This window comes from Pristiophorus japonicus, chromosome 8, assembly GCF_044704955.1.
Source record: "Pristiophorus japonicus isolate sPriJap1 chromosome 8, sPriJap1.hap1, whole genome shotgun sequence".
NCBI classification, from domain to species: domain Eukaryota; kingdom Metazoa; phylum Chordata; class Chondrichthyes; family Pristiophoridae; genus Pristiophorus; species Pristiophorus japonicus.
Genome location: NC_091984.1, coordinates 152505228 through 152522348, shown reverse-complemented (window position 1 = coordinate 152522348; position 17121 = coordinate 152505228). Strand labels below are relative to the sequence as shown.

The 17121-nt window shown below is 51.6% G+C and overlaps 1 protein-coding gene across 1 annotated transcript in view; it reads right to left on the bottom strand.

Annotated features, from left to right (window-relative positions):
* Positions 1 to 17121, bottom strand: part of LOC139268197 (probable voltage-dependent R-type calcium channel subunit alpha-1E) — a 952421-nt gene that overhangs the window by 394969 nt on the left and 540331 nt on the right. The window lies entirely within an intron of this gene.

Genomic DNA, 17121 nt, shown 5'->3' with positions numbered 1-17121 from the left:
GAAACACTGGGTATTGGGGGAAACACTGGGTATTGGGGGAACACTGGGTCATGGGGCAAAACACTAGGTCGCGGGGAAACACTGGGTCATGGGGAAACACTGGGAAATGGGGAAACTCCAGATATTGGGGAACATTGGGTATTGGGGAAAACACTCGGTGGTGGAGGAACACTGGGTATTGGCAAATCACTATGTAATGGGGAAACACTGGGAATTGGGGAAACACTGGGTATTGGGGAACCCTGGTTATTGGGGAAACACTGGTTATTGGGGAAACACTGGTTATTGGGGAAACACTGGGTACTGTGGAAGCACGGGGTAGTTAGGAAACTCCATGTAATGGGGAAACTCCGGATAATGGGGAAACTCCGGGTAATGGGGAAACTCCGGGTAATGGGGAAACTCCGGGTAATGGGGAAACACTGGGCATTGGTTAAACACTGGGCATTGGGGAAACACTGGGGAGACACTGGGTATATGGAAACACTGGGCATTGGGGAAACACTGGGTATCGGGGAAACACTGGGTATCGGAAACACTGGGTCATGGGGAACACTGGGTCATGGGGAAACACTGGGTCATGGGGAAACACTGGGTCATGGGGAAACTCCGGGTTTGGGGGAACACACTGGATAGTGGGGGTAAACACTGGATAGTGGGGAAAAACTGGTATATGTAAACATTGGGCATTGGGGAAACACTGGGCATTGGGGAAACACTGGGCATTGGGGAAACTTTGGGCATTGGGGAAACACTGGGCATTGGGGAGACACTGGGCATATGGAAACATTGGGCATTGGGGAAACACTGGGTATCGGGGAAACACTGGGTATCGGGGTAACACTGGGTAGCGGGGAACAGTGGGTCATGGGGAAACACTGGGTCATGGGGAAAGACTGGGTTATGGGGAAACACTGGGTATTAGGGAAACACTGGGTATTGGGGAAACATTGGATAGTGGGGAAACATTGGATAGTGGGGAAACACTGCGTATCGGGAAAACACTGCGTATCGGGAAAACACTGCGTATCAGGGAAACACTCGGTATTGGGCAAACACTGGGTTTTGGGGAAACACTGGGTCTTGGGGAAACACTTCGCATTGATGAAACTCCAGGTATTGATAAAACTCCAGGTATTGTGGAACTACTGGGTAATGGGGAAATACCTTGTAATGGGGAAGCACTGGGTCATGGGGAAACACTGGACAGTGGGGAAACACTGGGTAATGGGGAAACACTGGGTATCGGGGGGAAACACTGGGTTATGGGGAAAGACTAGTATCGGGGAAACACTGGGTATTGGGTAACACTGGGTCATGAGGAAACACTGGGTTATGGGGATACACTGGGTCATGGGGAAACACTGGGTCATGGGGAAACATTGCATAGTGGGGAAACACTGGGTAATGGGGAAACACTGGGTATCGTAGAAACACTGGGTCTTGGGGAAACACTGGGTCTTGCGGAAACACCGGGTATTGGGGAAACACCGGGTATTGGAGAAACACTGGGACATGGGGAAACACTGGGACACGGGGAAACGCTGGGACACGGGGAAACATTGGGTACGGGGGCAAAACACTGGGTCATGGGGAAACACTGCCTATTGGCGAATCACTATGTAATTGGGAAACACTGGATTTTGGGGAAACACTGGGTAGTGGGGAAACACTGGGTATTTGGGAACACTGAGTAATGGGGACACTTGGTAATGGGGAAAAACTGGGTAACAAGGGAAATACTGGGTATGGGGGAAACACTGGGTATTGGGGGAAACACTGGGTATTGGGGCAAAACACTGGTTCATGGGGAAACACTGCCTATTGGAGAATCACTATGTAATTGGGAAACACTGGATTTTGGGGAAACACTGGGTAGTGGGGAAACACTGGGTACTGGGGAAACACTGGGTACTGGGGAAACTCCGGGTAATGGGGAAAAATTGGATAGTAGGGAAACATTGGGTACTGGGGAAACACCGGGTACAGGGGAAACTCCGGGTATTGGGGAAAATCCGGGTATTGGGGAAACTCCGGGTAATGGAGAAACTCCGGGTAATGGGTAAACTCCGGGTAATTCGGAAACACTAAGTAATGGGGGAAACACTGGGTATTGGGAAAACACCGGGCATTAGGGGGAAACTCCAGGTAATGGGGAAACTCCGGGTAATGGGGAAACTCCGGGTAATGGGGAAACACTGGGTAATGGGGAAACACTGGGCATTGGGGAAACACTGGGCATTGGGGAGACAATGGGCATTGGGGAAACACTGGGTATCGGGGAAACATTGGGTATCGGGGAAACACTGGGTATCGGGGAAATACTGGGTATCGGGGAAACACTGGGTCATGGGGAACACTGGATCATGGGGAAACACTGGGTCATGGGGAAACACTGGGTCATGGGGAAACTCCGGGTATTGGGGGGAAACACTGGATAGTGGGGGAAACACTGGGCATTGGGGAAACACTGGGCATTGGGGAAACAAGTGGGTCATGGGGAAACAGTGGGTCATGGGGAAGCACTGGGTCATGGGGAAACACTGGACAGTGGGGAAACACTGCGTAATGGGGAAACACTGGGTATCGGGGGGAAACACTGGGTTATGGGGAAAGACTAGTATCGGGGACACACTGGGTATTGGGTAACACTGGGTCATGAGGAAACACTGGGTCATGGGGAAACACTGGGACATGGGGAAACATTGCATAGTGGGGAAACACTGGGTAATGGGGAAACACTGGGTATCGTAGAAACACTGGGTCTTGGGGAAACACTGGGTCTTGCGGAAACACCGGGTATTGGGGAAACACCGGGTATTGGGGAAACACTGGGACATGGGGAAACACTGGGACACGGGGAAACACTGGGTCATGGGGAAACATTGGACAGTGGCGAAACACTATGCATATGGACACTCTGGGTATCGGGGAAACACTGGGTATCGGGGAAACACTGGGTATTTGGGAACACTGAGTCATGGGGACACTTGGTAATGGGGAAAACTGGGTAACAAGGGAAATACTGGGTATGGGGGAAACACTGGGTATTGGGGGAAACACTGGGTATTGGGGCAAAACACTGAGTCATGGGGAAACACTGCCTATTGGCGAATCACTATGTAATTGGGAAACACTGGAATTTGGGGAAACACTGGGTAGTGGGGAAACACTGGGTACTGGGGAAACACTGGGTACTGGGGAAACTCCGGGTAATGGGGAAACATTGGATAGTAGGGAAACATTGGGTACTGGGGTAACACCGGGTACAGGGGAAACTCCGGGTATTGGGGAAAATCCGGGTATTGGGGAAACTCCGGGTAATGGAGCAACTCCGGGTAATTCGGAAACACTAAGTAATGGGGGAAACACTGGGTATTGGGAAAACACTGGCATTAGGGGGAAACACTGGGTATTGGGGAAACACTGGGTATTGGGGAAACACTGGTTATTGTGGAAACACTGGTTACTGTGGAAGAACTGGGTAGTGGGGAAACACCATGTAATGGGGAAACTCCGGATAATGGGGAAACTCCAGGTAATGGGGAAACTCCGGGTAATGGGGAAACTCCGGGTAATGGGGAAACACTGGGTAATGGGGAAACACTGGGCATTGGGGAAACACTGGGTATCGGGGAAACACTGGGTATCGGGGAAACACTGGGTCAGGGGGAACACTGGATCATGGGGAAACACTGGGTCATGGGGAAACACTGGGTCATGGGGAAACTCCAGGTATTGGGGGAAAACACTGGATAGTGGGGGAAAACTGGGCATATGGAAACATTGGGCATTGGGGAAACACTGGGCATTGGGAACACTGGGCATTGGGGAAACATTGGGCATTGGGGAAACACTGGGCATTGGGGAGACACTGGGCATCGGGGAAACACTGGGGAACGGGGAAACACTGGGTAGCGGGGAAACACTGGGTAGCGGGGAAACACTGGGTCATGGGGAACACTGGGTCATGGGGAAACACTAGGTATCGGGGAAACGCAGGGTCATGGGGAAACACAGGGCCATGGGGAACACTGGGTCATGGGGAACACTGGGCCATGGGGGAAACACTGGGTATTGGGGGAAACACTGGGTATTGGGGGACACACTGGGTCATGGGGCAAAACACTGGGTCGTGGGGAAACACTGGGTCATGGGGAAACACTGGGAAATGGGGAAACTCCAGATATTGGGGAAACATTGGGTATTGGGGAAAACACTGGGTGGTGGGGGAACACTGGGTATTGGCAAATCACTATGTAATGGGGAAACACTGGGTATTGGGGAAACACTGGTATTGGGGAAACACTGGGTACTGTGGAAACTCCATGTAATGGGGAAACTCTGGGTAATGGGGAAACTCCGGGTAATGGGGAAACACTGGGTAATGGGGAAACACTGGGCATTGGGGAAACACTGGGCAAATGGAAACACTGGGCATTGGGGAGACACTGAGCATATGGAAACACTGGGCATTGGGGAAACACTGGGTATCGGGGAAACACTGGGTCATGGGGAACACTGGGTCATGGGGAACACTGGGTCATGGGGAAACACTGGGTCATAGGGAAACACTTGGTCATGGGGAACACTGGATAGTGGGGAAACACTGTGTATGGGCAAATCACTATGTAATGAGGATACACTGGGCATTGGGGAAACACTGGGAATATGGAAACATTGGGCATTGGGGAGACACTGGGCATATGGAAACACTGGGTCATGGGGAACACTGGGTCATGGGGAACACTGGGTCATGGGGAACACTGGGTCATGGGGAACACTGGGTCATGTGGAAACATTTGGTCATGGGGAAACACTGGGTCATGGGGAAACACTGGGTCATGGGGAAACTCCGGGTATTGGGGGAAAACACTGGGTAGTGGGGGAACACTGGATAGTGGGGAAACACTGCGTATTGGCAAATCACTATGTATTGGGGAAGCACTGGGTATTGGGGAAACACTGGGTATTGGGGAAATACTGGGTACTGTGGAAGCACTGGGTAGTGGGGAAACTCCGGATAATGGGGAAACTCCGGGTAATAGGGAAACTCCGGGTAATTGAGAAACACTGGGCATATGGAAACACTGGGCATCGGGGGAACACTGGGCATCGGGGGAACACTGGGCATCGGGGGAATACTGGGCATCGGGGGAACATTGGGTATCGGGGGAACACAGGGTCATGGGGAAACACAGTGTCATGGGGAAACACAGTGTCATGCGGAGCCTCCGGGTATTGGGGGAAAACACTGGATAGTGGTGAAACACTGGGCATATGGAAACATTGGGCATTGGGGAAACACTGGGCATTGGGGAAACACTGGGAATATGGAAACATTGGGCATTGGGGAGACACTGGGCATATGGAGACACTGGGCATATGGAAACACTGGGCATTGGGGAGACACTGGGTATCGGGGAAACACCGGGTCATGGGGAACACTGGGTCATGGGGAACACTGGGTCATGGGGAACACTGGGTATTGGGGGAAAACACTGGGTAGTGGTGGAACACTGGATAGTGGGGAAACACTGCGTATGGGCAAATCACTATGTAATGGGGAACACTGGATTTTGGGGAAACGCTAGGTGTTGGAGAAACACCGGGCATTGAGGAAACACTGGGCATTGGGGAATCACTGGGCATTGGGGAAACACTGGGTATTGGGTAACACTGGGTCATGAGGAAACACTGGGTCATGGGGAAACACTGGGACATGGGGAAACATTGCATAGTGGGGAAACACTGGGTAATGGGGAAACACTGGGTATCGTAGAAACACTGGGTCTTGGGGAAACACTGGGTCTTGCGGAAACACCGGGTATTGGGGAAACACCGGGTATTGGGGAAACACTGGGACATGGGGAAACACTGGGACACGGGGAAACACTGGGTCATGGGGAAACATTGGACAGTGGCGAAACACTATGCATATGGACACTCTGGGTATCGGGGAAACACTGGGTATCGGGGAAACACTGGGTATTTGGGAACACTGAGTCATGGGGACACTTGGTAATGGGGAAAACTGGGTAACAAGGGAAATACTGGATATTGGGGGAAACACTGGGTATTGGGGGAAACACTGGGTATTGGGGCAAAACACTGAGTCATGGGGAAACACTGCCTATTGGCGAATCACTATGTAATTGGGAAACACTGGAATTTGGGGAAACACTGGGTAGTGGGGAAACACTGGGTACTGGGGAAACACTGGGTACTGGGGAAACTCCGGGTAATGGGGAAACATTGGATAGTAGGGAAACATTGGGTACTGGGGTAACACCGGGTACAGGGGAAACTCCGGGTATTGGGGAAAATCCGGGTATTGGGGAAACTCCGGGTAATGGAGCAACTCCGGGTAATTCGGAAACACTAAGTAATGGGGGAAACACTGGGTATTGGGAAAACACTGGGCATTAGGGGGAAACACTGGGTATTGGGGAAACACTGGGTATTGGGGAAACACTGGTTATTGTGGAAACACTGGTTACTGTGGAAGAACTGGGTAGTGGGGAAACACCATGTAATGGGGAAACTCCGGATAATGGGGAAACTCCAGGTAATGGGGAAACTCCGGGTAATGGGGAAACTCCGGGTAATGGGGAAACACTGGGTAATGGGGAAACACTGGGCATTGGGGAAACACTGGGCATTGGGGAGACAATGGGCATTGGGGAAACACTGGGTATCGGGGAAACACTGGGTATCGGGGAAACACTGGGTCAGGGGGAACACTGGATCATGGGGAAACACTGGGTCATGGGGAAACACTGGGTCATGGGGAAACTCCAGGTATTGGGGGAAAACACTGGATAGTGGGGGAAAACTGGGCATATGGAAACATTGGGCATTGGGGAAACACTGGGCATTGGGGAAACACTGGGAATATGGAAACATTGGGCATTGGGGAGACACTGGGCATATGGAGACACTGGGCATATGGAAACACTGGGCATTGGGGAGACACTGGGTATCGGGGAAACACCGGGTCATGGGGAACACTGGGTCATGGGGAACACTGGGTCATGGGGAACACTGGGTATTGGGGGAAAACACTGGGTAGTGGTGGAACACTGGATAGTGGGGAAACACTGCGTATGGGCAAATCACTATGTAATGGGGAACACTGGATTTTGGGGAAACGCTAGGTGTTGGAGAAACACCGGGCATTGAGGAAACACTGGGCATTGGGGAATCACTGGGCATTGGGGAAACACTGGGTATTGGGTAACACTGGGTCATGAGGAAACACTGGGTCATGGGGAAACACTGGGACATGGGGAAACATTGCATAGTGGGGAAACACTGGGTAATGGGGAAACACTGGGTATCGGAGAAACACTGGGTCTTGGGGAAACACTGGGTCTTGCGGAAACACCGGGTATTGGGGAAACACCGGGTATTGGGGAAACACTGGGACATGGGGAAACACTGGGACACGGGGAAACACTGGGTCATGGGCAAACATTGGACAGTGGCGAAACACTATGCATATGGACACTCTGGGTATCGGGGAAACACTGGGTATCGGGGAAACACTGGGTATTTGGGAACACTGAGTCATGGGGACACTTGGTAATGGGGAAAACTGGGTAACAAGGGAAATACTGGGTATGGGGGAAACACTGGGTATTGGGGGAAACACTGGGTATTGGGGCAAAACACTGAGTCATGGGGAAACACTGCCTATTGGCGAATCACTATGTAATTGGGAAACACTGGAATTTGGGGAAACACTGGGTAGTGGGGAAACACTGGGTACTGGGGAAACACTGGGTACTGGGGAAACTCCGGGTAATGGGGAAACATTGGATAGTAGGGAAACATTGGGTACTGGGGTAACACCGGGTACAGGGGAAACTCCGGGTATTGGGGAAAATCCGGGTATTGGGGAAACTCCGGGTAATGGAGCAACTCCGGGTAATTCGGAAACACTAAGTAATGGGGGAAACACTGGGTATTGGGAAAACACTGGGCATTAGGGAGAAACACTGGGTATTGGGGAAACACTGGGTATTGGAGAAACACTGGTTATTGTGGAAACACTGGTTACTGTGGAAGAACTGGGTAGTGGGGAAACACCATGTAATGGGGAAACTCCGGATAATGGGGAAACTCCAGGTAATGGGGAAACTCCGGGTAATGGGGAAACTCCGGGTAATGGGGAAACACTGGGTAATGGGGAAACACTGGGCATTGGGGAAACACTGGGCATTGGGGAGACAATGGGCATTGGGGAAACACTGGGTATCGGGGAAACACTGGGTATCGGGGAAACACTGGGTCAGGGGGAACACTGGATCATGGGGAAACACTGGGTCATGGGGAAACACTGGGTCATGGGGAAACTCCAGGTATTGGGGGAAAACACTTGATAGTGGGGGAAAACTGGGCATATGGAAACATTGGGCATTGGGGAAACACTGGGCATTGGGAACACTGGGCATTGGGGAAACATTGGGCATTGGGGAAACACTGGGCATTGGGGAGACACTGGGCATCGGGGAAACACTGGGGAACGGGGAAACACTGGGTAGCGGGGAAACACTGGGTAGCGGGGAAACACTGGGTTATGGGGAACACTGGGTCATGGGGAAACACTAGGTATCGGGGAAACGCAGGGTCATGGGGAAACACAGGGCCATGGGGAACACTGGGTCATGGGGAACACTGGGCCATGGGGGAAACACTGGGTATTGGGGGAAACACTGGGTATTGGGGGACACACTGGGTCATGGGGCAAAACACTGGGTCGTGGGGAAACACTGGGTCATGGGGAAACACTGGGAAATGGGGAAACTCCAGATATTGGGGAAACATTGGGTATTGGGGAAAACACTGGGTGGTGGGGGAACACTGGGTATTGGCAAATCACTATGTAATGGGGAAACACTGGGTATTGGGGAAACACTGGTATTGGGGAAACACTGGGTACTGTGGAAACTCCATGTAATGGGGAAACTCTGGGTAATGGGGAAACTCCGGGTAATGGGGAAACACTGGGTAATGGGAAAACACTGGGCATTGGGGAAACACTGGGCAAATGGAAACACTGGGCATTGGGGAGACACGGAGCATATGGAAACACTGGGCATTGGGGAAACACTGGGTATCGGGGAAACACTGGGTCATGGGGAACACTGGGTCATGGGGAACACTGGGTCATGGGGAAACACTGGGTCATAGGGAAACACTTGGTCATGGGGAACACTGGATAGTGGGGAAACACTGTGTATGGGCAAATCACTATGTAATGGGGATACACTGGGCATTGGGGAAACACTGGGAATATGGAAACATTGGGCATTGGGGAGACACTGGGCATATGGAAACACTGGGTCATGGGGAACACTGGGTCATGGGGAACACTGGGTCATGGGGAACACTGGGTCATGGGGAACACTGGGTCATGTGGAAACATTTGGTCATGGGGAAACACTGGGTCATGGGGAAACACTGGGTCATGGGGAAACTCCGGGTATTGGGGGAAAACACTGGGTAGTGGGGGAACACTGGATAGTGGGGAAACACTGCATATTGGCAAATCACTATGTATTGGGGAAGCACTGGGTATTGGGGAAACACTGGGTATTGGGGAAATACTGGGTACTGTGGAAGCACTGGGTAGTGGGGAAACTCCGGATAATGGGGAAACTCCGGGTAATAGGGAAACTCCGGGTAATTGAGAAACACTGGGCATATGGAAACACTGGGCATCGGGGGAACACTGGGCATCGGGTAACACTGGGCATCGGGGGAATACTGGGCATCGGGGGAACATTGGGTATCGGGGGAACACAGGGTCATGGGGAAACACAGTGTCATGGGGAAACACAGTGTCATGCGGAGCCTCCGGGTATTGGGGGAAAACACTGGATAGTGGTGAAACACTGGGCATATGGAAACATTGGGCATTGGGGAAACACTGGGCATTGGGGAAACACTGGGAATATGGAAACATTGGGCATTGGGGAGACACTGGGCATATGGAGACACTGGGCATATGGAAACACTGGGCATTGGGGAGACACTGGGTATCGGGGAAACACCGGGTCATGGGGAACACTGGGTCATGGGGAACACTGGGTCATGGGGAACACTGGGTATTGGGGGAAAACACTGGGTAGTGGTGGAACACTGGATAGTGGGGAAACACTGCGTATGGGCAAATCACTATGTAATGGGGAACACTGGATTTTGGGGAAACGCTAGGTGTTGGAGAAACACCGGGCATTGAGGAAACACTGGGCATTGGGGAATCACTGGGCATTGGGTAAACACAGGGTATCAGGGTAACACTGGGTGTTGGGGAAACACTGGGTATCGGGGAAACACTGGGTAATGGGGAAACACTGGGCGTATGGAAACACTGGCATATGGAAACATTGGTCATTGGGGAAACGCTGGGCATTGGGGAAACACTGGGTTATGGGGAAACACTGGGTTATCGGGAAACACTAGGTTATGGGGAAACACTGGGTAGTGGGGTAAAACACTGGGTAGTGGGGGGAAACACTGGGTATTGGGGGAACACTGGGTATTGGGGAAACAATGAGTAATGGGGAAACACTGGATATTGAGGAAAACACTGGATATTGCGGCAAACACTGGGTAATGGGGAAACACTTGATATTGCGGAAAACACTGGATATTGCGGAAAATACTGGGTAATGGGGAAACTCTGGATATTGGGGGAAACACTGGGTAGTGGGAAAACACTGCGTATTGGCGAATCACTATGTAATGGGGAAATACTGGATTTTCGGGAAACACTGGATATTGCGGAAAACACTCGGTACTGTGGAAAACACTGGGTATTGGGGAAAACACTGGGTAATGGGGAAACACTGGGTGTTGGGGAAACACTGGATATTGGGAAAACACTGCATAGTGTGGAAAACACTGGATATTGGGGGGGAAACTGGGTATGGGGGGAAAACTGGGTATTGGGGAAAACACTGAGTATTGAGGAAAACTCTGGGTATTGGGGAAACTCCTGGTACTGGGGAAACTCCGGGTACTGGGGAAACTCCGGGTACTGGGGAAACTCCGGATATTCAGGAAACACCGGGTAATGGAGAAACAATGGGTAATGGGTAAACTCCAGGTAATGGGGAAACTCCGGTATGGGGAAACTCCGGGTAATGGGGAAACACTGTGTGTTTTTTGAAACACTGGGTGTTGGGTAAAGACTGGGTGTTGGGGAAACACTGGGTATTGGGAAACACTGGGTAATGGGAAAACACTGGGCATTAGGTGGAAACACTGGGTATTGGGGAAACACTGGGTTATGGGGAAACACTGGGTTATGGGGAAACACTGGGTATTAGGGAAACACTGGGTATTGGGGAAACACTGGGTATTGGGGAAACACTGGGTATTGGGGAAACATTGGATAGTGGGGAAACATTGGATAGTGGGGAAACATTGGATAGTGGGGAAACACTGCGTATCGGGAAAACACTGCGTATCGGGGAAACACTCGGTATTGGGCAAATACTGGGTCTTGGGGAAACACTGGGTCTTGGGGAAACACTTCGCATTGAGGAAACTCCAGGTATTGATAAAACTCCAGGTATTGTGGAACTACTGGGTATTGGGGAAACACCTTGTAATGGGGAAACACTCGGTATTGGGCAAATACTGGGTCTTGGGGAAACACTGGGTCTTGGGGAAACACTTCGCATTGAGGAAACTCCAGGTATTGATAAAACTCCAGGTATTGTGGAACTACTGGGTATTGGGGAAACACCTTGTAATGGGGAAACACTGGGTATTGGGGAAACAGTGGGTCATGGGGAAACAGTGGGTCATGGGGAAGCACTGGGTCATGGGGAAACACTGGACAGTGGGGAAACACTGGGTAATGGGGACAACACTGGGTAATGGGGTAACACTGGGTATTGGGCAAACACTGGGCATTGGGGAAACACTGGGCATTGGGGAGACACTGGGCACTGGGGAACACTGGGTATCGGGGGAAAATACTGGATAGTGGGGACACAATGGATAGTGGGGAAACACTGGGTATTGGGGAAGCACTGGGTATTGGGGAAAACACTGGATAGTGGGGAAAACCCTGGGTAATGGGGAAACACTGTGTATTGGGGAAACACTGGGTTATGGGGAAAGACTAGTATCAGGGAAACACTGGGTATTGGGGAAACACAGGGTCATGAGGAAACACTGGGTCATGGGGAAACATTGCATAGTGGGGAAACACTGGGTAATGGGGAAACACTGGGTATCGGAGAAACACTGGGTCTTGGGGAAACACTGGTTCTTGGGGTAACACCGGGTATTGGGGAAACACCGGATATTGGGGAAACACTGGGACATGGGGAAACACTGGGTCATGGGGAAACATTGGACAGTGGGGAAACCCTGTGCATATGGAAACACTGGGCATCGGGGGAACACTGGGTATCGGTGGAACACAGGGTCATGGGGAAACACAGTGTCATGGGGAAACACAGTGTCATGCGGAGCCTCCGGGTATTGGGGGAAAACACTGGATAGTGGTGAAACACTGGGCATATGGAAACATTGGGCATTGGGGAAACACTGGGCATTGGGGAAACACTGGGAATATGGAAACATTGGGCATTGGGGAGACACTGGGCATATGGAGACACTGGGCATATGGAAACACTGGGCATTGGGGAGACACTGGGTATCGGGGAAACACCGGGTCATGGGGAACACTGGGTCATGGGGAACACTGAGTCATGGGGAACACTGGGTCATGGGGGAAAACACTGGGTAGTGGTGGAACACTGGATAGTGGGGAAACACTGCGTATGGGCAAATCACTATGTAATGGGGAAACACTGGATTTTGGGGAAACGCTAGGTGTTGGAGAAACACTGGGCATTGAGGAAACACTGGGCATTGGGGAATCACTGGGCATTGGGTAAACACTGGGCGTATGGAAACACTGGCATATGGAAACATTGGGCATTGGGGAAACACTGGGTTATGGGGAAACACTGGGTAGTGGGGTAAAACACTGGGTAGTGGGGGAAAACACTGGGTAGTGGGGTAAAACACTGGGTAGTGGGGGAAAACACTGGGTATTGGGGGAACACTGGGTATTGGGGAAACACTGCATATCGGGAAAACACTGGGTAATGGGAAAACACTGGGCATTAGGTGGAAACACTGGGTATTGGGGAACACTGGGTTATGGGGAAACACTGGGTTATGGGGAAACACTGGGTATTAGGGAAACACTGGGTATTGGGGAAACATTGGATAGTGGGGAAACATTGGATAGTGGGGAAACATTGGATAGTGGGGAAACACTGCGTATCGGGAAAACACTGCGTATCGGGAAAACACTGCGTATCAGGGAAACACTCGGTATTGGGCAAATACTGGGTCTTGGGGAAACACTGGGTCTTGGGGAAACACTTCGCATTGAGGAACCTCCAGGTATTGATAAAACTACAGGTATTGTGGAACTACTGGGTATTGGGGAAACACCTTGTAATGGGGAAACACTGGGTATTGGGGAAACACTGGGTCATGGGGAAACAGTGGGTCATGGGGAAGCACTGGGTCATGGGGAAACACTGGACAGTGGGGAAACACTGGACAGTGGGGAAACACTGGGTATCGGGGGGAAATACTGGGTTATGGGGAAAGACTAGTATCGGGGAAACACTGGGTATTGGGGAAACACTGGGTCATGAGGAAACACTGGGTTATGGGGATACACTGGGTCATGGGGAAACACTGGGTCATGGGGAAACATTGCATAGTGGGGAAACACTGGGTAATGGGGAAGCACTGGGTATCGTAGAAAAACTGGGTCTTGGGGAAACACTGGGTCTTGCGGAAACACCGGGTATTGGGGAAATACCGGGTATTGGGAAACACTGGGACATGGGGAAACACTGGGACATGGGGAAACACTGGGTCATGGGGAAACATTGGACAGTGGCGAAACACTATGCACATGGACACTCTGGGTATCGGGGAAACACTGGGTATCGGGGAAACACTGGGTATTTGGGAACACTGAGTAATGGGGACACTTGGTAATGGGCAAAAACTGGGTAACAAGGGAAATACTGGGTATGGGGGAAACACTGGGTATTGGGGCAAAACACTGGGTCGTGGGGAAACACTGCCTATTGGCGAATCACTATGTAATTGGGAAACACTGCATTTTGGGGAAACACTGGGTAGTGGGGAAACACTGGGTACTGGGGAAAAACTGGGTACTGGGGAAACTCCGGGTAATGGGGAAACATTGGATAGTAGGGAAACATTGGGTACTGGGGAAACACTGGGTACAGGGGAAACTCCGGGTAATGGGGAAAATCCGGGTATTGGGGAAACTCCGGGTAATGGAGAAACTCCGGGTAATAGGTAAACTCCAGGTAATTCGGAAACACTAAGTAATGGTGGAAACACTGGGTATTGGGAAAACACCGGGTAATGGGAAAACACTGGGCATGAGGGGGAAACACTGGGTATTGGGGAAACACTGGGTATTGGGGAAACACTGGGTACTGTGGAAGCACTGGGTAGTGGGGAAACTCCATGTAATGGGGAAACTCCGGATAATGGGGAAACTCCAGGTAATGGGGAAACTCCGGGTCATGGGGAAACACTGGGTAATGGGGAAACACTGGGCATTGGGGAAACACTGGGCATTGGGGAAACACTGGGCATTGGGGAAACACTGGGTATCGGGGAAACACTGGGTATCGGGGAAACACTGGGTCATGGGGAAACACTAGGTATCGGGGAAACACAGGGTCATGGGGAAACACAGGGCCATGGAGAACACTGGGTCATGGGGAACACTGGGCCATGGGGGAAACACTGGGTATCGGGGAAACACTGGGTATCGGGGAAACACTTGGGAACGGGGAAACACTGGGTAGCGGTGAAACACTGGGTCATGGGGAACACTGGGTCATGGGGAAACACTAGGTATCGGGGAAACACAGGGTCATGGGGAAACACAGGGCCATGGGGAAACACTGGGTCATGGGGAACACTGGGCCATGGGGGAAACACTGGGTATTGGGGGAAACACTGGGTCATGGGGCAAAACACTGGGTCATGGGGAAACACTGGGTCATGGGGAAACACTGGGTCATGGGGAAACATTGGGAAATGGGGAAACTCCAGATATTGGGGAAACATTGGGTATTGGGGAAAACACTGGGTGGTGGGGGAACACTGGGTATTGGCAAATCACTATGTAATGGGGAAACACTGGGTATTGGGGAAACACTGGGTATTGGGGAAACACTGGGTATTGGGGAAACACTGGTTATTGGGGAAGCACTGGTTATTGGGGAAACACTGGGTACTGTGGAAGCACTGGGTAGTGGGAAAACACCATGTAATGGGGAAACTCCATGTAATGGGGAAACTCCGGGTAATGGGGAAACTCCGGGTAATGGGGAAACACTGGGTAATGGGGAAACACTGGGCATTGGGGAAACACTGGGCAAATGGAAACACTGGGCATTGGGGAGACACTGAGCATATGGAAACACTGGGTCATGGGGAACACTGGATAGTGGGGAAACACTGCGTATGGGCAAATCACTATGTAATGGGGAAACACTGGGCATTGGGGAAACACTGGGAATATGGAAACATTGGGCATTGGGCAGACACTGGGCATATGGAAACACTGGGCATTGGGGAGACACTGGGTATCGGGGAAACACTGGGTCATGGGGAACACTGGGTCATGGGGAACACTGGGTCATGTGGAAACATTGGGTCATGGGGAAACATTGGGTCATGGGGAAACACTGGGTCATGGGGAAACACTGGGTCATGGGGAAACTCCGGGTATTGGGGGAAAACACAGGGTAGTGGGGGAACACTGGGTATTGGGGGAAACACTGGGTAGTGGTGAAACACTGGATAGTGGGGAAACACTACGTATGGGCAAATCACTATGTAATGGGGAAACACTGGATTTTGGGGAGACGCTAGGTATTGGAGAAACACTGGGCATTGAGGAAACACTGGGCATTGGGGAATCACTGGGCATTGGGGAAACACAGGGTATCAGGGTAACACTGGGTGTTGGGGAAACACTGCGTATTGGCAAATCACTATGTATTGGGGAAGCACTGGGTTTTGGGGAAACACTGGGTATTAGGGAAATACTGGGTACTGTGGAAGCACTGGGTAATGGGGAAACTCCGGATAATGGGGAACCTCCGGGTAATGGGGAAACTCCGGGTAATGGGGAAACTCCAGGTAATGGGGAAACACTGGGCATATGGAAACACTGGACATATGGAAACACTGGGCAAATGGAAACACTGGGCATTGGGGAAACACTGGGCATCGGGGAAACACTGGGTATCGGGGGAACACTGGGTATCGGGGGAACACTGGGTATCGGGGGAACACAGTGTCATGGGGAAACACAGTGTCATGCGGAGCCTCCGGGTATTGGGGGAAAACACTGGATAGTGGTGAAACACTGGGCATATGGAAACATTGGGCATTGGGGAAACACTGGGCATTGGGGAAACACTGGGAATATGGAAACATTGGGCATTGGGGAGACACTGGGCATATGGAGACACTGGGCATATGGAAACACTGGGCATTGGGGAGACACTGGGTATCGGGGAAACACTGGGTCATGGGGAACACTGGGTCATGGGGAACACTGGGTCATGGGGAACACTGGGTCATGGGGGAAAACACTGGGTAGTGGTGGAACACTGGATAGTGGGGAAACACTGTGTATGGGCAAATCACTATGTAATGGGGAAACACTGGATTTTGGGGAAAAGCTGGGCATTGAGGAAACACTGGGCATTGGGGAATCACTGGGCATTGGGGAAACACAGGGTATCAGGGTAACACTGGGTGTTGGGGAAACACTGCGTATTGGCAAATCACTATGTATTGGGGAAGCACTGGGTTTTGGGGAAACACTGGGTATTGGGGAAATACTGGGTACTGTGGAAGCACTGGGTAGTGGGGAAACTCCGGATAATGGGGAAACTCCGGGTAATGGGGAAAGTCCGGGTAATGGGGAAACACTCGGCATATGGAAACACTGGGCATATGGAAACACTGGGCATATGGAAACACTGGGCATTGGGGAAACAC